Consider the following 23945-nt stretch of genomic DNA (forward strand, 5'->3'; position numbering starts at 1 on the left):
GATGAGTGCTATCAGACAGGGGAGAGCACAGAGGAGCGCTATCAGACAGGAGAGAGCACAGAGGAGTCCTATCACACAGGAGAGAGCACAGAGGAGTGCTATCAGACAGGAGAGAGCACAGAGGAGTACTGCATATGGTAGGTGGGGGTTACAGATTTTCAGGTGACAACCCTTCAACGTGCCACAAGTTAAAGGAGAACTGTAGTGCAATGTAACTTATCCCCTATCCTTCGGACAGGGGATACATTATATTGCACTACAGGTCTCCTTTAAGTCTAGACAAGCAGTCATTGACCAATACATAAAGGAAGGGCAGGACCCCACAATGTTTATGGTCATACGCTCCTGCAAGAAAGAGTGAAGAGAAAGAGGAAGAGTTTGTCATAACGATCCTATCCTGTTGCTCGGGTTGGGCTATGGGCACAGATTGTGTGTTCTTTGGAACCACACAAATAAATACAGATAGACATACAATGGAAGGTATAAAGACACAACTGTATACAGTAATACAATAAAACAGGTTTTACAGGGCTAAAGGGCTTCTCATGTATGGCGATGTATCTGATACACATTACCATACAAGAAAAGCCCTTTAGCCCTGTAAAAACATGGGTGGTGGTGTTGGGGGAGGGGTTGGAGGTTGCAGATTCCCTTAATGCTTGCTGTCTATATCAGATTGGGGGAGTCAGACTCCTCTGTCCCTGCTGGTTGTATCAGATTTGTAGAGGGTATAACTCCATTGACCCCCGCTGTCTACATCGGATCTGTGGATGGTCCAACTACCTTGACCCTGCTGTCTATACTAAATTAGTGGAGGGTCATACTCTCTTGACCCCTGCTGTCTATTTTAGATTGGTGGAGGGTCCAACCCCCTTGACCTCTGCTGTCTATATCAGATCGGTAGAGGGTCTGATCCCCTTGACTCCTGCTGCTCATATAAAAGTGCATAGGACTGAGCCACGATGCCTCCCACAGTTATTACCATATGTATTGAACTGAGCCTGGGGAGTGATAACAAAAACATGATCAGGTTGTTAAAATCCAAAATTACATAGTAATTCAATATCTCTACTAGTATGGTGTGTATTATAATTAATAAAAGGGGGCATTGTGTGTATTATAATTAACATTTGTGGATATGGTGGGTATTATAATAAATTTCATGGGGTATCTTGTGTATTATAATTAATAAAAGGGGGTATGGTGGGTATTATCATTAATAAAAGGGGGTATGGTGGGTATTATAATTAATAAAAGGGGGTATGGTGGGTATTATAATTAATAAAAGGGGGTATGGTGGGTATTATCATTAATAAAAGGGGGTATGGTTGGTATTATAATTAATAAAAGGGGGTATGGTGGGTATTATCATTAATAAAAGGGGGTATGGTAGGTATTATAATTAAATTGGGCCTTTCATCAGGACAATAGTGGTATGAATAGTTTAACATAGTTAGATAGGACTGGTCATCAGGATTCTGGGCATACCTTTTTCTTTTCAATAGTTCTTTCCAGCACCTAAATATAAGCCTTTCTGTTATTATGCAAATGAGGCTCAAGTGTCCAGGGGGTGTGTCCCAGCACAGCAAGAGACTAGGGTCAGTTAAAGGGGGGCAAGTGTATGCAGGTGGGCACGGAGGTGGTGAATAAGAGAAGATGTTATACTTGACTTTAAGGGTACGTTCACACGTACAAAATCCACTGCGGGTTACCCACAGCGGATTTTGTAGGTGTGAACGTACCCAATCATTTGCTGCTGTTAAAATACAAACAAATATAACAATGACTGAGCTAAATATACATAAGACCGGACACCCTAGAAACCTTATGCGGTATTGTAGCTCAGTTCCATTGAGGTGAGTGGAGCAAAGTTGTAATACCACACACAACCTGAGGACATGGGTGGTGCTGTTTTTGGAAGAAATTAGGTCTGTGTTTCTAACCCTTGATAACCCCTTTAAAGGGGTACTCCGCCCCGAGACATCTTATCCCCTATCCAAAGGATAGGGGATAAGATGTCAGCTGCTGGGGAGCCCCGGGATTACCGCTGCAGCACCCCGCTATCATTACAGCACAGAGCGAGTTCACTCTGCACGTAATGACGGGTGATACGGGGGACGGAGCATCGTTACGTCATGGCTCCGCCCTTCGTGACGTCACGGCCCACCCCTTTCAATACAAGTCTATGGGAGGGGGCGTGGCGGTCGTCACACCCCCTCCCATAGACTTGCATTAAGGGGACGGGCCGTGATGTCATGAGGGGTGGAGCCATGACGTCACGCTGCTCCGTCCCCCGTATCACCCGTCATTACACACAGAGCGAACTCGCTCTGTGCAGTAATGATAGCGAAGTGACGCAGCGGTGATCCCGGGGCTCCCCAGCAGCGGGACCGCGGCGATCTGACATCTTATCCCCTTTCCTTTGGATAGGGGATAAGATGTCTAGGGGCGGCGTACCCCTTTAACAGTTGACATCACAAACCCTTAGATGCCTGCACTGCATTGACAGTCCTGTAGGCGATCCCCTCCAACTACAAGTCCCAGCATGAACCGTCAACTGATATAACCCCGACAGGGTTTTTCTCTTCCCAGCATTGACAGCACTTCTTATGTCGTTCTCAATAAGGAAGTTGCAGCACGGAGGGAATATTTGACGCCCACGCCGCACATGACCATTTACGATCTGGGAATTTCTTGCATATTTGTGAGCTGGCTGAGATGCCTTATTACGTGCACGTCCTTAAGGGTTTCATTTTGTTTTATTTATTTCTTTTTATTATGTTTGTAAAGTATAAGGGAGTGAATAATGTGAAGTAAGTATGGTAGAGTGGGTTTGGCAACCTTTTAATGTATAGACCACCAATATGTGATCGGTGAGGTTCACCTCCTGGAATCTGTAGATCAAACAGGCCATTGGAGTAACCATGACAGTGCCACCATTGTCTTTGTGGCTGTGGCTGGTACTACAGCTCTGTATCAACTAAGTGAGACTGAGCTGCAATACCAAACAAAAGTCTATACAAGCAAAGGCCCTTTATCGGGTATTAATTTGCTCTTAAGGGGGTTATCCAGGAAAAAACTTTTTAATATATATGAACTGGCTCCAGAAAGTTAAACAGATTTGTAAATTACTTCTATTTAAAAATCTTAATCCTTTCAGTACTTATGAGCTTCTGAAGTTAAGGTTGTTCTTTTCTGTCTAAGTGCTCTCTGATGACACGTGTCTCGGGAACCACCCAGTTTATTAGAAATTTGCTATGGGGATTTGCTTCTAAACTGGGCGGTTCCCGAGACAAGTGTCATCAGAGAGCACTTAGACAGAAAAGAACAACCTTAACTTCAGAAGCTCATAAGTACTGAAAGGATTAAGATTTTTAAATAGAAGTAATTTACAAATCTGTTTAACTTTCAGGAGCCAGTTGATATATAAAAAAAGTTTTTTCCTGGAATACCCCTTTAATCTTTGGGCAGATTTGTTGCTTTGGTGCTTTTCTTGTACTTTTAGTTCTACTTTGGCTTTTTATGGTAAAGGTCTACTCTAGTACTCCAGTACTTGGACTTGAGAATGTCCCTTAAATGGGTACTTGAGTGGAAAGCATTTTTTTTAAACCAACTGGTGCCAAAAAGTTAACAAGATTTGTAAATGACTTCTATTTAAAAATCTTAATTCTTCCAGTACTTATCAGCTGCCGTATAATACAGAGTCAGTATAATCTGTGTCAGGAAGTGTCCAGAGCAGGAACCTATCCTGCTCTAGACAGTTGTTGACATGGACAGAGGTGTAAGCAGAGAATGCTGTGGACAGACAGAAAAGAAATTTAAAAAGAAAAGAACTTCCTGTGGAGCATACAGCAGCTGATAAGTACTGGAAGGATTAAGATTTTTAAATAGAAGTAATTTACAAATATGTTTAACTTTCTGACACCAGTTGATTACAAAAAAAAAAAAAAAATGTTTTCTACCGGAGTACCCCTTTACTGACGTAGACTCACTTTATGTTGCACTAGCTTGCGTCCTATTTAACGGGGTATTCCAGGCAAAAAAATGTTTTCATATATATCAACTGGCTCCGGAAAGATAAACAGATTTGTAAATTACTTCTATTAAAAAATCTTAATACTTCCAATAGTTATTAGCTTCTGAAGTTTTCTGTCTAACTGCTCAATGATGATGTCATGTCCCGGGAGCTGTGCATGGTGGGAGAATATCCCCATAGGAGCTGGACAGCTCCCGGGATGTGAGTCATCAGAAAGCAGTTAGACAGAAAAAAACTCAACTTCAGAAGCTAATAACTATTGGAAGGATTAAGATTTTTTAATAGAAGTAATTTACAAATCTGTTTAACTTTCCGAAGCCAGTTAATATATATATATATAAAAAAAAAAGTTTTGGCCTGGAATACCCCTTTAACCTAGAACACTGACAAGGGTCTTCACAGGGTTGGACCATGGTAAATGCTCCCCACTTCTTACTTCTATGGCTACTGGACTAGGACCTGAGGCAAGCGTCCCAAAGTTTCCTGTTGCAATCAAGCCCTTAAAGGGGTACTCTGGTGGAAACATTTTTTTTTTTTAAAAATCAACTTAAGTTAAACAGATTTGTAAATTACTTCTATTAAAAAATCTTTATCCTTCCAGAACTTATTAGCGGCTGTATATTACAGAGAAATTTCTTTTCTTTTTTAATTTCATTTCTGTTTGAACACAGTGCTCTCTGCTGACACCTCTGTCCATATCAGGAACTGTTCAGAGCAGGAGCAAATGCCCATAGCAAACCTCTCCTGCTCTGGAAAGTTCCTGATACAGACAGAGGTGTCAGCAGAGAGCACTGTGGACAGAAAAAAAAAGGAAATCCAAAAAGAAAAAAACTTTCTTTGTAATATACAGCCACTAATGTATATCACTAAAGTAAAGTACTGGAAGGATAAAGATTTTTAATAGAAGTAATTTACAAATCTCATGGCTAGTCTCAGACAAACTGATACATGATGAACAAAGGATAAAATACGGGCTTCAACAGATACTTCTACTGAAGAAAGGGCCACTTTGAATGGTTAAGAGCCCTGAAACGCGTCTAGAGTGCTAATAACGCATCCACAAATCAACAGTGTACCAATCTGCACTGAACTATCCACCTGGGTCGAATGGAGTATTCAGCCATCATTGCTTGCAACATCTGCAGTCTCCCAGTCTACAGCCCACTGCTCCTGGCTTGTTCGGCAATCCATTCCGACAGCTGGCTACTACCAACAATCACGTGTCTCTGACGTCAGACGCCATCAATTGACACGAAGTTCATGCCAGAACATTGGAAAGGTGTCGCTCTGCAACTACCATCCCAGCGGTAAATCACGGGTCTGTGGCAGGCAGACCAGCCGCGGGGACGCACGCCAGCGTCCCGATATTGAATACCACTGTTCTGCAAGCGGACCTGAAATCATACCGCAGATAACACCATCAGCCGGTAAATATATTTAGCCATTTGGACTGGGAGACACCATGTATATTACATACTGACTTTCCTACTATTCCGATTCACCAGATGCCGGACTATTGAACTGCTGGCAATTACTATTTATTCCCAGTGTGCGATATTATACTCAGTGCGGGACACTATACCTTCCACAAGGGCCCTGTGGTAATAGGTTTGGTAGCAATCCTTTACACTATCCTATTTGATTGCATTTTTTGTGGATGCCATCATTTTATTGAATTTTATTTATAGATATTTTATCTGTTCTGTTATTAATACATTTTGTTAATTCTTCCTCAAAAACTGAAGCACGTATTTTATCCTTTGTTCATCATGTATCAGTTTGTCTGAGACTAGCCTTGAGGTGGTGATTGTGTTTTTTTCCTTTTTTTTTCCTTTTCCTTTGTAAATTTTACACCTGGTGTAGGTGTAAATCACTATACCTCGGCTGAAAAATTGTGAGCTGCACAACTCTTTTTATTTTTTAATTTACAAATCTGTTTACCTTTCTGGCACCAGTGGATTAAATTTTTTTTTTACACCGGAGTACCCCTTTAAATTCATTTTTCTCTCAAATGCTACTCTTCAGTTGGTACTCCTTTCTGTAGAGTCCATTTCCCTTGCAGCGGGACGCTAGGCAGATGTACTTGACTGTAGACAGGACTAGGAAGACGGCGGCCTACGTGGTGTCAGTCGCTGCAGAGCATGTATGCTCACCGTACTTGAGCCACAGACTTACCAACCAACTAGAAACTAGATTAGCCCCTCTAATCCTGGGATAGAGGGTGGAACTGAACAACTATTGGACAGAAGTTGGACATGGGACCATCTATTACTTATTTTTGCAAAACCAATATTTAACCCCTTCCAATCAGCATTAGACTCAGTGACTGCAGGTTCTAGCACATGTTGCACATATGCTGAATGTTTGGTCAGTAATTGCAATGTGCAACGGGTGCGGGCTGCGTGAAAACAGAAGTATTTTTATTGAACAATTTTCCTGCAATGACAAATCATAGACTTTCAGTCTGGTGGACAGGATAGTAACAGCAGATTCTGTCCGGCCAGGAACTAAAGGTTCGTCATTTAAAGGGGTACTCTGGTGGAAAACCTTTTTTTTTTTTTTTAAATCAACCGGTGCCAGAAAGTTAAACAGATTTGTAAATTACTTCTATAAAAAAAAATCTTAATCCTTCCAGTACCTTTTAGCGGCTGTATACTACAGAGGAGGAAATGCTTTTCTGTCACAACCACAGTGCTCTCTGCTGACCTCTGCTGTCCATTTTAGGAACTGTCCAGAGCAGGAGAAAATCCCTATAGCAAACATATGCTGCTCGGGACAGTTCCTAAAATGGACAGCAGAGGTCAGCAGAGAGCACTGTGGTCGTGACAGAAGAGAAATCCAAAAAGAAAAGCATTTCCTCTGTAGTATACAGCCCCTAAAAGGTACTGGAAGGATTAAGATTTTTTAATAGAAGTAATTTACAAATCTGTTTAACTTTCTGGCACCAGTTGATTTAAAAAAAAAAAAAAAAAAAAGAGCTTTCCACCGGAGTACCCCTTTAAGTTCCCCCCTGGTATTTGCAGTACTATGTCATTCAGGCTTTAAACACTCTGCTGCCATTTACTGGCGATTTAGTAGATTTGCAATGGATTCAACTTTCCTATTATTCAGTAACAGCTGGACATAATAAAAATGTATTAGTTTATTTTTAGGGGGTGCCTGTTTTTGACATACCTTACACACAGATACATATACTATACATGTGCCAAAAATATATATTTTACTATCCGGCAACCCTTAGCCACCTGAGCGGAAGCAGAAGATAGAGCTGTGCTGGGCCACCACATAGGGAAGCAGAAGGTAGAGCTGTGCTGGGCCATCACATAGGGAAGCAGAAGGTAGAGCTGTGCTGGGCCATCACATAGGGAAGCAGAAGGTAGAGCTGTGCTGGGCAACCACATAGGGAAGCAGAAGGTAGAGCTGTGCTGGGCCACCACATAGGGAAGCAGAAGGTAGAGCTGTGCTGGGCCATCACATAGGGAAGCAGAAGGTAGAGCTGTGCTGGGCCATCACATAGGGAAGCAGAAGGTAGAGCTGTGCTGGGCCACCACATATGGAAGCAGAAGGTAGAGCTGTGCTGGGCCACCACATAGGGAAGCAGAAGGTAGAGCTGTGCTGGGCCACCACATAGGGAAGCAGAAGGTAGAGCTGTGCTGGGCAACCACATAGGGAAGCAGAAGGTAGAGCTGTGCTGGGCCACCAATAGGGAAGCAGAAGGTAGAGCTGTGCTGGGCCTACTTATTACATATGGTCCTGAATATGGTCATAAGAGCCACATCAGTGGGGTCAGGCAGCTTATTCCCAAATAGATGAAGACTCTGTACCTGGTGTTACTTTTAAAAGGGGTACTCCGGTGGAAAACATATATTTTTTAAATCAACTGGTGCCAGAAAGTTAAACAGATTTGTTAGGGACCCACTCTGGATAGGTGGCCTTGACGTGGCGAGTGGGCTTGTACTTTTTGATCAAAAATGTATACTAACAACCTGTTAGTTTTTGATATTATGCTGAGAAGCAATCAGATCATTATACTATACATGTGCCAAAAATATATATTTTACTATCCGGCAACCCTTAGCCACCTGAGCGGAAGCAGAAGATAGAGCTGTGCTGGGCCACCACATAGGGAAGCAGAAGGTAGAGCTGTGCTGGGCCATCACATAGGGAAGCAGAAGGTAGAGCTGTGCTGGGCCATCACATAGGGAAGCAGAAGGTAGAGCTGTGCTGGGCAACCAAATAAGGAAGCAGAAGGTAGAGCTGTGCTGGGCCACCACATAGGGAAGCAGAAGGTAGAGCTGTGCTGGGCCATCACATAGGGAAGCAGAAGGTAGAGCTGTGCTGGGCCATCACATAGGGAAGCAGAAGGTAGAGCTGTGCTGGGCCACCACATAGGGAAGCAGAAGGTAGAGCTGTGCTGGGCCACCACATAGGGAAGCAGAAGGTAGAGCTGTGCTGGGCCACCACATAGGGAAGCAGAAGGTAGAGCTGTGCTGGGCCACCAATAGGGAAGCAGAAGGTAGAGCTGTGCTGGGCCTACTTATTACATATGGTCCTGAATATGGTCATAAGAGCCACATCAGTGGGGTCAGGCAGCTTATTCCCAAATAGATGAAGACTCTGTACCTGGTGTTACTTTTTAAAGGGGTACTCCGGTGGAAAACATATATTTTTTAAATCAACTGGTGCCAGAAAGTTAAACAGATTTGTTAGGGACCCACTCTGGATAGGTGGCCTTGACGTGGCGAGTGGGCTTGTACTTTTTGATCAAAAATGTATACTAACAACCTGTTAGTTTTTGATATTATGCTGAGAAGCAATCAGATCATTATACAAGATTGTAGATGTGCACCATGTCTGTTTCTTCTACCTGAATTCACAGATTTGTAAATTACTTCTATTAAAAAATCTTAATCCCTCTAGTACTTTTTAGCAGCTGTATGCTATAGAGGAAATTATTTTCTTTTCTAATTTCTTTTTTGTCTTGTCCACAGTGCTCTCTGCTGACACCTGATTCCCGTATCAGGAACTGTCCAGAGCAGGAGAAAATCCCCATAGCAAACCTATGCTGCTCTGGACAGTTCCTGACTCGAACAGAGGTGTCAGCAGAGAGCACTGTGGACAAGACAAAAAAGAAATTCAAAAAGAAAAGAATTTCCTCTGTAGCATACAGCTGCTAAAAAGTACTGGAAGGGTAAAGATTTTTTAATAGAAGTCATTTACAAATCTTTTTAACTTTCTGGCACCAGTTGATTAAAAAAAATATTTTTTTTCCGCCGGAGTACCCCTTTAAGTTTGTGTATTCGTTGTGCATTATACTGTTTATTAAGTCCTAAATCCTTTACATAACAAATAGTTCTGGGAAATCTTAAAAAAAGAAAACTAAGAAGAAACCAGTGAGAGCTTTAGATAAACATTGTCATGTCGTATCATTGCTGAGCGCGGCCCCTTATACTGTACCACCGCGCCTTCTGGAACATTTCCTGTTAAGAAAACAAAGGGGAGATGACAGCGGGGCCATTATGATGATTTATTCAATATTTAGGCTGCACATTGCGACTGCCCTAGGTTAAAGGGATATTCCCAACATAGATATACAGTATCTCACATAAGTGTGTACATTCCTCACATTTTTGTGAATATTTCCTTCTATTTTTTTCATGTGGCAATACTCCTTTTGTCTTCAAGATCAAGTGTAATACCTTTCCTGTTAGTTGGGGGTGTGGAAGACCACCAAGGCAGGATGGGGAACCACACATTGGGGCAGGTGTACCAGGGATGGCTGTGGAGCAGAAGCTGTCCCTTATGAGACCTGTTCCTGCTGGATCTGGCCCTAAGGTCCCGGTAGAGTAAGAGCCAAGGTGCAAAAGTGCCCTGAGAGTGGTGACCCCAGGGTGCCGGATATCACTTGGAAATTTCTATAGAAAAACTAGCCAACCCGGCACAGCTTATATACACCTGTTGGAGTTTCCTTCCGTGGACATTCGTTAGCAGCCAAATAAATGGAGCAGTGGTGGTGCTCGACTTGTCTAGTAGTGCAAAGGTATGTATATTACAGGTAACAAGAAAAAATACAAGTGCACTCACCACGTTGGTTGCTCTTCGGATGAGATTTAGTTCATACCATAAACCAGGTGCAGGGAGACAGAGTAGGGGAGTGTTCGTGGGCTACGGACCCGTCTCGCGCTACAAGCGCTTCATAAGGCCCCCCATGGGGGCTTGTAGCGCGAGACGGGTCCGTAGCCCACGAACACTCCCCTACTCTGTCTCCCTGCACCTGGTTTATGGTATGAACTAAACCTCATCCGAAGAGCAACCAACGTGGTGAGTGCACTTGTATTTTTTCTTGTTACCTGTAATATACATCACATGGGAATTTGTTGACCCACTTGAAAGATGGCACACACTTTTTCTCTCACTGTTCTGGGCACTCACCCTTAGTATCCCGGCCTTCTGGCTAGGAACAAGGATTTTTTATAGATCCGGCAGGATGTCTGGGCAGTATCACACTGTGCACATCCACTTATTTATTTATTTACTTATTTATTTTTGTGTCACTATGTCCACATTTTGTGTTCTTTCGGTCACTAGGATTGGTCAGGGTGCGTTGCCCTTCTGGGTGTCCCTCCTGCCGGTCTAGGAGAGGTGTGTGTGGCCATCAGGTTCCTCACCTCCCTGCCATGCCCTGGACATCCTTGCTTCGGCGCCAAGCCGGTTTTACTGGCTCCTTGGTGACAACTTGGGTTTTTGCCTGGTTGTTCATCGGGAGCACTTTCAGTCCCTGAGTAACATCAACGAAAGGGGACATTGTACCTGGAACCTTGCAGGTGCCTTTGTGCCCAGAGGCGAAGGGTTTGGTTTATTGGTTGGCTTCCCTCCTTTCGGAGAAAGGGCTTTTGATGGACTGCATCTTCTTGCACGTGTGAACACTTGCACGTGGGTGAATTGAGAGCACGTACCTCGGTTCATGTGACAATACTGAAGAGATGACCCTCTGCTACAATGTAAAGTAATGAGTGCTCAGCCTGTATAACAGTGTATAATGTTGTGTCTCCTTAAATTAACACAACACACAGACATTAATGTCTAAACCTTGGCAACAGAAGTAAGTGCACCCCTATGAGGAAATGTCCAAATTGGGCCCAATTAGCCATTACCCTTCCCCGGCTTCATGTGACTTGTTAGTGTTACAAGGTCTCAGGTGTGAATAGGAAGCAGGTGTCTTAAATTTGGTGTTATCGCTTTCACACTGTCTAATACTGGTCACAGGAATTTTAACACCTCATGGCAAAGGGTCATAGCGTCACACGCCGCCGGAGTTTACCAGCCAGTAGTGAACACAGAGGAGGAGTAGCCATTTGACTCACTATACAGGTGATTTGAATTTATGTATTTAAAGGGGTACTCCGGTGAAAACCTTTTTACTTTTAAATCAACTGGTGGCAGAAAGTTAAACATATTTGTAAATTACTTCTATTAAAAAAATCTTAATCCTTCCTGTACTTATTAGCTGCTGAATACTACAGAGGAAATTCTTTTCTTTTTGGAATGCTCTCTGATGACATCACGAGCACAGTTCTCTCTGCTGACGTTACTATAATAATAATAACGCTTTATTTATTGTTGTCCTTAGTGGGATTTGAACCCAAGTCCCCAGCACTGCAAGGCAGCAGTGCTAACCACTGAGCCACCATGCTGCCCTTAGCATTCATCTGCTATGCACGGTTGCTAAAATGGACAGAGATGTCAGCAGAGAGCAATGTGCTCGTGATGTCATCAGTGTTCCAAAAAGAAAGGAATTTCCTCTGTAGCATTCAGCAGCTAATAAGTACTGGAAGGATTAAGATTTTTTAATAGAAGTAATTTACAAATATGTTTAACTTTCTGCCACCAGTTGATTTAAAAGAAAAAAAGGTTTTCACCGGAGTACCCCTTTAAGGTGTGATTCCACTAGTACAGATCCACTCCTGAGGAAGCTGCCGTGATAGGCAGCAGAACGCGTGGAGCTGCTGTGTTCCCCCAGGGTGGTGAGGGTACCCCGACATATGGATAGCCATCTTTTCATATTATTTGCCAGCTACTTGGTTTTTGGTGAGAAGAACCATGTAGAAGTTGTGGTAGAGGGTGTGATGCAAAGGGCAAATGGAATTACCCTAGGGGCAGATGGCATTAACCCCTCATATTCGTGACACCAGAGCGTGGTTTATCCTCGATACCACCCAAAGGTATACCGTTAGATCGTGGGCTATGCAACAGGGCAATAATGACTCAGACGACAAGTTACGGATACCGGTAGCTTTACTGAGTGACAGATGGTAAAGTCTATACAGTTCAGCCAGAGGCCACGGAGGTGACCAGTGACTCAGAGACCTTAAGGGCTTGCTGGGACTTGTAGTAAATGCAGGCCATGCTGACTTGACAAATGATGACTGATGACTTGACTGATGACTGACAATACTGTGACTGTGGTTACTTGTTGCTGCTTGTGGCTGCAGACTGGACTTGAGGCCTCCTATAACTCTGGACTCTCTAGGACTCGACTTGACCTTAACAAAGGAAGGAAAGAGAGAGAAGCTCCACCCAGGGCTTTTATGGAGCAGACTAGCAGGGAGCCCATAGGTCACCCCTGGGATCACCTGGTCACTGGTACCTCCTGAGTAACAATCACATGACAAGTCACGTGGTAAACAGTCTTAAAGTGACAACGCTTTCTTCACACATTACACAGTATAATACATTAGAAACATATTTACATGGGGGACAGATGCAAGGGGGCCCAGGGGACACAGTAGGGAGGCTGCCCGACAGGGCAGCAGGAGTACGGGTTAACACCTCCCATACTGGGCCACCACATATTGATGCTTTTCATTTCTTTATCCTTAGCTGCTTACATTATTTGGTCATTGTTCATATGGTTGCACTGGTGTATTTACACATTGTTATATCTTGATATTCCTTTATTGTGCACAATACTTTATATTATTTCCACTTTGTACATCTGTATACATGCTTGTATCCTTATCTATATCTGATTAGATGGCTTTATATTATACTCACCCTATTGTCGGGGATCCTCCTGTCAGGTATTATTTTACTTACCTGGGGGAAGGTGTATTGAGGATTACATTCCTCCACCTTGTGTATATTGTGTTTAATAAAATTTGTATATTTCTATGATGTTCTATTGGTTTTGTATCCTTTGTAGTGGCCAGCTTTTCTTGCTTTTTGCATTCTAATTGCTGACTTGGCCACTGGTTGCACCAGGTTTTTTTTTTTTATATCTAGCGATGGCCCATCTTTTCTCTCACTGTGTACCTCATGGCAAAGAACTATCTGAGGAAGTGAAGAAAATAATTGTTGCACTACATAAAGATGGCCTAGGCTAGAAGAAGATTGCTAAGACCCTGAAAGTGCAGCACCGTGAGCAAGACCATACACAGTTTCAGAGGACAGGTTCCACTCACAACTGGCCAAGCAAAGAAGATGAGTGCACATGCTCAGCGTCCTTTCCAAAGGTTGTCTTTGGGGAATAGACATATAAGTGCTGTAGATGTTGAAGGGGTAGAGTGTACCATTACTCCTCTGAGGCCATCTTCAACCCATTAAAGGGTACCTTTCATCAAAAAAACTTTTGATATACTATAGATTAATGTATGCAGAATAACTTTCCAATTGCATGTTATTAAAAAATGTGCATCTTTTTATTTAATTTTCCACTTTGAAAAAGTGACAACTAGGGGTCTCCCTCCCTACCTAAATCTCAGACTGCAGCCGGGACACATACAAGCTCAGCACGGCTGCCTGTTAATCAGTCAGGCAGGAGCCAGCACTGTGCTCATAGCACAGCAGGGCATACTCCTGACTCTGCCTTACTGCATACCCTCATTCATTTTACTATCTGAGCTCCGATCTTTCTTCTCTCTGCACATGCAGTTGTAAACAGAGAGAAGATTCAGAGCTGCCAGCTGAGCTTGTCTGTGTCCCGACTGCAGTCTGATATTTAGGACTCCAGCATGAGTGTGAAATCTATAAAAAAAGGCTTGCGGCCAGGACTGGTAGGGAGACCCCTAGTGGTCAATTTTTCAAAGTGGAAAATTAAATAGAAAGAAGCATATTTTTTAATAACATACCATTGGAAAGTTATTCTGCATACATGAATCTATAATATATCAAAAGTTTTTTTGATGAAAGGTACCCTTTAAAGAGATATACCATTTTGTCTTTTCAGGACATGACATAGTAAACCTGCAATTCCTTATATAATACTTTACAATACAGTTTGTGTTACACTGACTGGCAACGTTTTAGGCTGTACCTCAGGCAAAGAGACATGGAAGGCCTGTTATGGTAACCCATAAACACTGAAGGAGTGACAATAGGAAACGACCTAGGGGACAGGGTTCCGTTATACATTCAATGGATTAAACAGCTGGGATCAGAGTTATCTCTATATCCTGTAAAGCAGTGGTCTCAAACTGTGACCCTCCAGATGTTGCAAAACTTCAACTTCCAGCATGCCCGGACAGCCAACGGCTGTCCGGGCATGCTGGGAGTTGAAGTTTTGCAACATCTGGAGAGCCACAGTTAGAGACCACTGCTGTAAAGACATATGGCAGCCTCATAGGAAAACCTTCATTTTTTTGTGACAGAAAAATGAAATACTATTGCAATGTGTTAATACACCCAGGTACCCCCAACATATTTGCCATTGATGAGACTGATAGGGTGTTAACTTTCTTCTGGTAGGTTTTCTTGTCCTATTTTAATTTTTTTTATTTGTAGCACAACGTAGAATGTTTTCCTGTCAAGGGCATAAGTGGCGCTACGATGGCTCCTCATTGTAATCATCCTTCTTCAGGATGAAGATTTAATTTCCTTTTTATGCTGGGGAGAGAATTTCCTGGTCTTGTTGTTGAGTAATATAATTGATATGAGAAGGGAAGTGACAGCAGCAATATAATACTGCTTTTGTGCACAACAATATGACCACTATAATTCCATAATACCTACTATAATACTGTTCCTATATGCAAGAATATAACTACTATAATACTGCTCTTATGTACAAGAATATAACTACTATAATACTGCCATCTATATACAAGAATATAACTACTATAATACTGCTCTTATGTACAAGAATATAACTACTACAATACTGCTCCTATATACAAGAATATAGCTACTATAATACTGCCCCTATATACAAGAATATAACTACTATAATACTGCCTCCCATATACAAGAATATAACTACTATAATACTGCTCCTATATACAAGAATATAACTACTATAATACTGCCATCTATATACAAGAATATAACTACTATAATACTGCTCCTATGCACAAGAATATAACTACTCTAATACTGCCTCCTATGTACAAGAATATAACTACTATAATACTGCCTCCTATATACAAGAATATAACTACTATAATACTGCCTTCTATATACAAGAATATAACTACCATAATACTGCTCCTATATACAAGAATATAAACAAGAATATAACTACTATAATACTGCTCCTATATACAAGAATATAACTACTATAATACTGCTCCTATATACAAGAATATAACTACTATAATACTGCCTTCTATATACAAGAATATAACTACTATAATACTGCCTCCTATATACAAGAATATAACTACTATAATACTGCTCCTATATACATGAATATAACTACTATAATACTGCCTCCTATATACAAGAATATAACTACCATAATACTGCTCCTATATACAAGAATATAACTACTATAATACTGCTCCTATATACAAGAATATAACTACTATAATACTGCTCCTATATACAAGAATATAACTACTATAATACTGCTCCTGTCACGATTCGGCTTCCAGGTAGTGGATCCTCTGTGTCAGCGAGGGATTGGCGTGGACCGTGCTAGTGGACCGGTTCTAAGAGGCTACTGGTATTCACCAGAGCCCGCCGCAAAGCGGGATGGTCTTGCTGCGGCAGTAGCAACCAGGTCGTATCCACTAGCAACGGCTCTACCTCGCTGACTGCTGAGAAGGCGTGGGACAGAAGGACTAGGCAGAGGCAAGGTCAGACGTAGCAGAAGGTCGGGGGCAGGCGGCAAGGTTCGTAGTCAGGATGGGTAGCAGAAGTTCAGGTACACAGGCTTTGGACACACTAAACGCTTTCACTGGCACAAGGCAACAAGATCCGGCAAGGGAGTGCATGGGAGGAGGTCAGATAAAGGCAGGGAGCAGATGGGAGCCAATTAAGCTAATTGGGCCAGGCACCAATCATTGGTGCGCTGGCCCTTTAAGTCGCAGAGAGCTGGCGCGCGCGCGCCCTAGAGAGCGGAGCCGCGCGCGCCAGCACATGACAGCAGGGGACCGGGACGGGTAAGTGACCTGGGATGCGATTCGCGAGCGGGCGCGTCCCGCTGTGCGAATCGCATCCCCGACGGCCATGACAGTGCAGCGCTCCCGGTCAGCGGGACTGACCGGGGCGCTGCGGGGAGAGAGACGCCGTGAGCGCTCCGGGGAGGAGCGGGGACCCGGAGCGCTAGGCGTAACAGTACCCCCCCCCTTAGGTCTCCCCTTTTCTTTGACCGGTAACTGCCTCCCCTGGGATGAGGACACCGGGAAAGAATGGAGGGTTTCCTCAACGGCAGGCAGTACAGCAGGAGTGGGAATGGGGAGGGAGGGCAGAGGGCGAAGCCTGGCACGGGGCAGTGTGACACCAGGACGGGGGCCATAAGGAGGCACAGAGGTTTGCCTGACGGGACTGGGAGGGGGGGAGAGGCACTTCCTATGGCAGGCAGAGTCCCAGTTCTTTATCTCCCCGGTGGTCCAATCAAGGGTGGGGGAATGAAGCCGGAGCCATGGCAGACCGAGGAGGACCTCAGAGGTACAGTTGGGGAGAATGAAGAACTCAATCCTTTCGTGGTGGGGTCCGATAGACATCAGGAGGGGTTCTGTGCGGTAACGCACGGTGCAGTCCAATCTGGCTCCGTTGACCGCGGAAATGTAGAGCGGTTTGACGAGACGGGTCACCGGGATGCTGAATTTATTAATAAAGGACTCCAAAATAAAATTCCCGGAGGCACCAGAGTCCAAGCAGGCCACGGCTGAGAGGGAGGAGTTGGCTGTAGGAGAAATCCGCACGGGCACCGTGAGACGTGGAGAAGAAGACTTAGAACCAAGAGATGCCACACCCACGTGAGCTGGGTGCGTGCGTGCGTTTCCCAGGCGTGGAGGACGGATAGGGCAATCCACCAAGAAATGCTCAGTACTGGCACAGTACAGACAGAGATTTTCTTCTCTACGGCGATTCCTCTCTTCCTGGGTCAGGCGAGACCGATCCACTTGCATGGCCTCCTCGGCGGGAGGCCCAGGCGAAGACTGCAAAGGATGCTGTGGGAGAGGTGCCCAGAGATCTAAGTCTTTTTCCTGGCGGAGCTCTTGGTGTCGCTCAGAAAAACGCATGTCAATGCGGGTAGCCAAATGGATGAGTTCTTGGAGGTTGGCAGGAATCTCTCGTGCGGCCAGCACATCCTTGATGCGACTGGATAGGCCTTTTTTAAAGGTCGCGCAGAGAGCCTCATTATTCCAGGATAGTTCAGAAGCAAAAGTACGGAATTGTATGGCGTACTCGCCAACGGAAGAATTACCCTGGACCAGGTTCAACAGGGCAGTCTCGGCAGAAGAAGCTCGGGCTGGCTCCTCGAAGACACTCCGGAGTTCAGCGAAGAAGGCCTGGACTGTGGCTGTGGCAGGATCATTGCGGTCCCAGAGCGGTGTGGCCCAAGACAAGGCCTTTCCTGAAAGAAGGCTTACTACGAACGCCACCTTAGACCGTTCTGAAGGAAACAAGTCCGACAACATCTCCATATGCAGGGAACACTGAGACAAAAATCCACGGCAGAGTTTAGAGTCCCCATCAAATTTGTCCGGCAGGGACAAGCGGAGGTTAGGAGCGGCCACTCGCTGCGGAGGAGGTGCAGGAGCTGGCGGAGGAGATGGTTGCTGCTGTAGCAGAGGCAGAAGTTGCTGTAACATGGCGGTCAACTGCGACAGCTGCTGTCCTTGCTGGGCAATCTGCTGCGATTGCTGAGCGACCACCGTGGGAAGATCAGCGAGACTTGGCAGCGGCACCTCAGCGGGATCCATGGCCGGATCTACTGTCACGATTCGGCTTCCAGGTAGTGGATCCTCTGTGTCAGCGAGGGATTGGCGTGGACCGTGCTAGTGGACCGGTTCTAAGAGGCTACTGGTATTCACCAGAGCCCGCCGCAAAGCGGGATGGTCTTGCTGCGGCAGTAGCAACCAGGTCGTATCCACTAGCAACGGCTCTACCTCGCTGACTGCTGAGAAGGCGTGGGACAGAAGGACTAGGCAGAGGCAAGGTCAGACGTAGCAGAAGGTCGGGGGCAGGCGGCAAGGTTCGTAGTCAGGATGGGTAGCAGAAGTTCAGGTACACAGGCTTTGGACACACTAAACGCTTTCACTGGCACAAGGCAACAAGATCCGGCAAGGGAGTGCATGGGAGGAGGTCAGATAAAGGCAGGGAGCAGATGGGAGCCAATTAAGCTAATTGGGCCAGGCACCAATCATTGGTGCGCTGGCCCTTTAAGTCGCAGAGAGCTGGCGCGCGCGCGCCCTAGAGAGCGGAGCCGCGCGCGCCAGCACATGACAGCAGGGGACCGGGACGGGTAAGTGACCTGGGATGCGATTCGCGAGCGGGCGCGTCCCGCTGTGCGAATCGCATCCCCGACGGCCATGACAGTGCAGCGCTCCCGGTCAGCGGGACTGACCGGGGCGCTGCGGGGAGAGAGACGCCGTGAGCGCTCCGGGGAGGAGCGGGGACCCGGAGCGCTAGGCGTAACAGCTCCTATATATAAGAATATAACTACTATAATACTGCCTCATATGTACAAGAATATAACTACTATAATACTGCTCCTATATACAAGAATATAACTACTATAATACTGCTCCTATATACAAGAATATAACTACTATAATACTGCCTCCTATATACAAGAATATAACTACTATAATACTGCTCCTATATACAAGAATATAACTACTATAATACTGCCTCCTATATACAAGAATATAACTACTATAATACTGCTCCTATATACAAGAATATAACTACTATAATACTGCTTCTATGTACAAGAATATAACTATTATCATACTGTCCTCAATGTACAAAGATATAACACTGTAATATACTTTCACATGGTTGTATTTCCTGAGAAGTGATTGGGGTTGGTGGGAGGTTTTGGTGTTGGTTTATGTAATAGGATTTGGCAGCTGTAGGGTATGAGGGGTTTTTGGACCTTGACATTTATTGTTTGTCATGCATTATATCCGGAGTCACAACATATGGTCGGGGGATTTCTGGCTAACTGGAATCCATTATGTTGATTACACTTTCTTAGTATGAGTTGGCTCTTCCTCACTTCTTCAAGGACAATTCTATTAACTATTTCAATGTTTGGCTGTAAGACGTGGCTCAGTATCTCAGTTTCATAAAATATAAGTTAGTAGTTATCTGCTCCCAAAAAATAAATGCGTAAAATAAACAGGATACCCATAATACATATGAAATGCATTCTTGTCAACAGTCCCAAAATTCCAGGGACCACCCCCTTTTTTAAGGGTAACTCCAGCTTCTGTATTTGGCTCACAAATCCCTCCGTTCTGCTGCTCACTCATTCTGACATTCACTAAAGGGGCGTGTCCGAGGCAAGCACTGAGCCCACCCTCAGTCACCATGCATTCACTTACTCCCTGAGGATGCTGTGCTGTGTCTGTTCATCCAATCACTGCAGGCTGCTCTGTAACCCCTCCTCTCTGTTTTCATGCTGCAGTCTGATAGGACAGAAGTGAGCATGGAGGAGTGCTAGTCCCTCCCTCACTTCCTGGACTTTGTCCCAGCATATGCTGCAGCCGGACAGGATTATGTTCTAGATTGTATGGAGACCTCTAGTGGTCTTTTTTTTTTTTTTTTTTTTTAATAAGCCATGATTTCTATAAAAAGGAGATAATATTTTTTATTAATTTTATTAGAAAGGTTAGTGTTCTGCCAAGATGTTCAACATATAAAAAGTTTTGGGTTCTGACAGAGCCTATTTAAAGGGGTACTCTGGTGGAAAACTTTTTTTTTTTTTCTGGTGCCAGAAAGTTAAACAGATTTGCAAATTACTTCTATTAAAAAAAAAATCTTAATCCTTCCAGTACTTATTAGCTGCTGAATACTACAGAGGAAATTATTTTCTTTTTGGAACATAGTGCTCTCTGCTGACATCTCTGTCCATTTTAGGAACTGTCCAGAGCAGCACATGTTTGCTATGGGGATTTTCTACTACTCTGGACTAAAATGCAAAGAGATGTCAGCAGAGAGCACTGTGCTTGTGATGTCAGCAGAGAGCTCTGTGTTCCAAAAAGAAAATAATTTCCTCTGTAGTATTCAGCAGCTAAGTACTGGAAGGATTAAGACTTTTTAATAGAAGTAATTTACAAATCTGTTTAACTTTCTGGCACCAGTTGATTAAAGGGAACCAATCATCAGATTTTACCCTATATAACGCTTGGCAAAGCGTTATATAGGGTAAAATCTTTATTTTCTCCATTCCCGGGGGACGCTCCTGCCCCCAGGGATGGGGAAGATATGAAGTTACAAAATAGTCACCGCCGCCGCCGTAAGTAGTCACATAGGCGGGGATCTCTTCTCATCTACTCCCGTTCTTCGGCCGGCAGCGACGCCCCCTCCGCTTGATTGATGGGCCGCGTCATCGCTCTGCTCCGTCCGTTCAGTGAGCGGAACGATGACGCTGCCCATCAATCAAGCGGAGGGGGGCGTGGCTGCCGGCCGAAGAACGGGAGTAGATGAGAAGAGCTCCCCGCCCAGGTGACTACTTACGGCGGCGGCGGTGACTATTTTGTAACTTCATATCTTCACCATCCCTGGGGCAGGAGCGTCCCCCGGGAATGATGAAAATAAAGATTTTACCCTATATAACACTTTGCCAAGTGTTATATAGGGTAAAATCTGATGATTGGTTCCCTTTAAAGAAAAAAAAAAGTTTTCCACCGGACTACCCCTTTAAGGAGCTGAATAACCAATTTAAACAATAGGTCACCAATTTTTCTTTCTACAGGAACGTTGTGGTGACAGCTCTATGTGCTGTCATATACTTTCTTCTTCCTTATCTGTGAATTTCATAAGAAGCGGTGTACAATGATTTGTGTCTTATTATTTCGGCACACCCAGAATCCTGTGGCCAATTTCTATGTTTTGGGAGTGACTGTAGGTCAGAAATATTTGCATATGGCACATACATAAAGCTGAATGATTCTGGCGCAGTGTTTTCTAAAGAGTGTGTCTCCAGCTGTTGCAAAACTACAACTCCCAGCATGCCCGGACAGCCGGAGGCTGTCCGGGCATGCTGGGAGTTGTAGTTTTCCATCAGCTGGAGACACACTCTTTGGAAACACTGTTCTAATGTGATGACCTATATAATTCTGGATAAATGCAGCTGCTCTTAAAGGAGTACTTCGATGGAAAACTTTTTTTTTTAAATCAACTGGTACCAGAAAGTTAAACAGATTTGTATACTATATGGAAAAGATGGATGTATATATGATATATATACAAAAAACAGTCCTCAAGAGCACTGAGGGTATGGATTAAGGAAAAGAAAGGAAAGAGAAGTTTAGGATCCAATAAAAGTATATTTATTATAATAATGTAATAAAATATAAATATGACCGATCGTCCTGCAGGGCCCTTGCAAAGGCGAAAGGTATATAATAGTACAAATGATATTAGGTAAAATAAATAAATAAATGTAGCACTAATCAGATAAAAATAAATAAATAAATAAAGATAGATATCCACTATAGTGAATTGTGAGAGTCTTATTCTGTTGGTATAAATATATATGGTTCACAGTTCGTCCCAACCAACAATATTGCAGAAGATAGTGTTCCAAAGGCAACCAAATTATCAGTGACAATAGACTCCAATGGTGCTGAATAGATCACATTACAATCTCCAGTAACACTGGATAGATCACATAAATCGTGCCGCTTGTGACTGTGTTGCGATCCTGGTTAACCGCAGCGCAGCTGTATCAGTAAATCCAGTAATAAAACTTGTAACTTTGTTGCAGTTTCAGAATAGTTATAATACAACTGTATCAGCGGTGTTTGTAGAAGCGATGTTGATAAAGGAACGGTGCACAGCATCACTCACCCTCCTCGGCAGATCTCGGATGCAGGCTTGGTACGGCAGTATCTTAGGGTAGCGATGTCTGTCTGTACTTGCGGTGCCTTGCAGAGGTACAACCTGGGTGAGTGGCTCTCCGGTGGGCTCCGAGGTTCCCGGATTGGCACGGAATGGCGTCCGGCCTCGTGGGGTGATGTCCGGGAGCTCCGCCGCCCGGGGCTGTGATGGAAGATTGCAGGAAGCAGGTGCGAATCTGAATAGGGCGGTAGCAGTTCGCGCGTCACAGTGGTCCCAGTAATAGGGGCATCCAGCAGTTGCAAATCAAAAATAGTGGATACAGTCTATTTTTAAGTGTACACTTAATAAAGTAGTGCTTAATAACGGGTCAGACGCGTTTCAAGGCCGCGGGCCTTTTCTTCAGTGACAAGAGATTTGTATATTACTTCCATTAAAAAATCTTAATCGTTCCAGTACTTATTAGCTGCTGAATACTACAGAGGAAATTAATTTATTTTTGGAACATAGAGCTCTCTGCTGACATCATGACCACAGTGCTCTCTGCTGACATCTCTGTCCATTTTAAGAACTGTCCAGAGTAGGAGAAAATCCTCATAGCAAACATATGCTGCTCTGGACAGTTCCTAAAATGGACAGAGATGTCAGCAGAGAGCACTGTGGTCGTGATGTAAGCAGAGAGCACTGCGTTCCAAAAAGAAAAGAATTTCCTCTGTAGTATACAGCAGCTGATAAGTACTGGAAGGATTAAGATTTTTTTTTATAGAAGTAATTTACAAATCTGTTTAACTTTCTGGCACTAGTTGATAAAAAAAAAAAAAAAAAAAATAGTTTTCCACCGGAGTACCCCTTTAACCTCTTCAGGACGCAGGGCGTATGGATACGCCCTGCATTCCGAGTCCTTAAGGACGCAGGGCGTATCCATATGCCCGTGGGAATTCAGATCGCCACCGCTAGCCGGTTGGGGACCGGAGCCGGATGCCTGATGAAATCGTTCAGCAGGCATCCCGGCATATCGCCCAGGGGGGTCATTATGCCCCCCCCATGTCGGCGATGGCCGCAGATCGCTGGACAATTCAGTCCAGCGATCTGCGGCGATTCCGGGGCAATCGGGTCTCCAGTGACCCGGTGACCCGGAATTACAGGCTGTTCGGGTCCGTCTCTGAACAGCCATAGCCAGCAGGGGTGAGGTGGCACTGGTGCCACCTCACGATCGCCCTGATTCATCGGCCGGTTTACCGGCCGACCAATCAGGGCACCTGCTGCAGGTGTCACTCCCGCAACCCGCTCCGCCCCTCTTCCGGAGGACGTGAGCGGGTGCGGGACATGGACACTGGCAGCTGGGGACTCCGATCCCAGGCGTCCCTGTTGGGATCGAGCCCCCAGGAGCGACGGCGGCGGCGGGACTGACCTGTGCCCGGAGCAGCAGCAGGAGGTGAGTGACAGCTTAGCAACAGCTCCCAGCATGCAAAAAGGGCATGCTGGGAGCTGTAGTTATGCAACAGCAGGAGGCAGACCACCACAACTTCCAGCATTCCCTTATGAGCATGCTGGGACTTATAGTTTTGCAACAGCTGGAGGCACATTTTTTCTATGGAAAAGTGTAACTTCAGCTGTTGTATAACTACAACTCCCAGCTTGCACAAACAGCTAAAGTGCATGCTGGGAGTTGTAG

General features: G+C 44.5%; 2 protein-coding genes across 4 annotated transcripts in view; one reads left to right on the forward strand and one right to left on the reverse strand.

The window, feature by feature from the left end:
• Positions 1–22466, reverse strand: part of SCNN1A (sodium channel epithelial 1 subunit alpha) — a 244685-nt gene extending 222219 nt beyond the window's left edge. Inside the window, exon 1 of the mRNA XM_056530726.1 lies at positions 22283–22466. The gene's annotated coding sequence lies outside the window, so the exon portion shown is untranslated. The remainder of the gene's footprint in view (positions 1–22282) is intronic.
• Positions 1–23945, forward strand: part of LTBR (lymphotoxin beta receptor) — a 214515-nt gene that overhangs the window by 159280 nt on the left and 31290 nt on the right. The gene's annotated exons all lie outside the window — the stretch shown is intronic.

The sequence above is a fragment of the Hyla sarda genome, chromosome 7, assembly GCF_029499605.1.
Source record: "Hyla sarda isolate aHylSar1 chromosome 7, aHylSar1.hap1, whole genome shotgun sequence".
Classification (NCBI taxonomy): Eukaryota; Metazoa; Chordata; class Amphibia; order Anura; family Hylidae; genus Hyla; species Hyla sarda.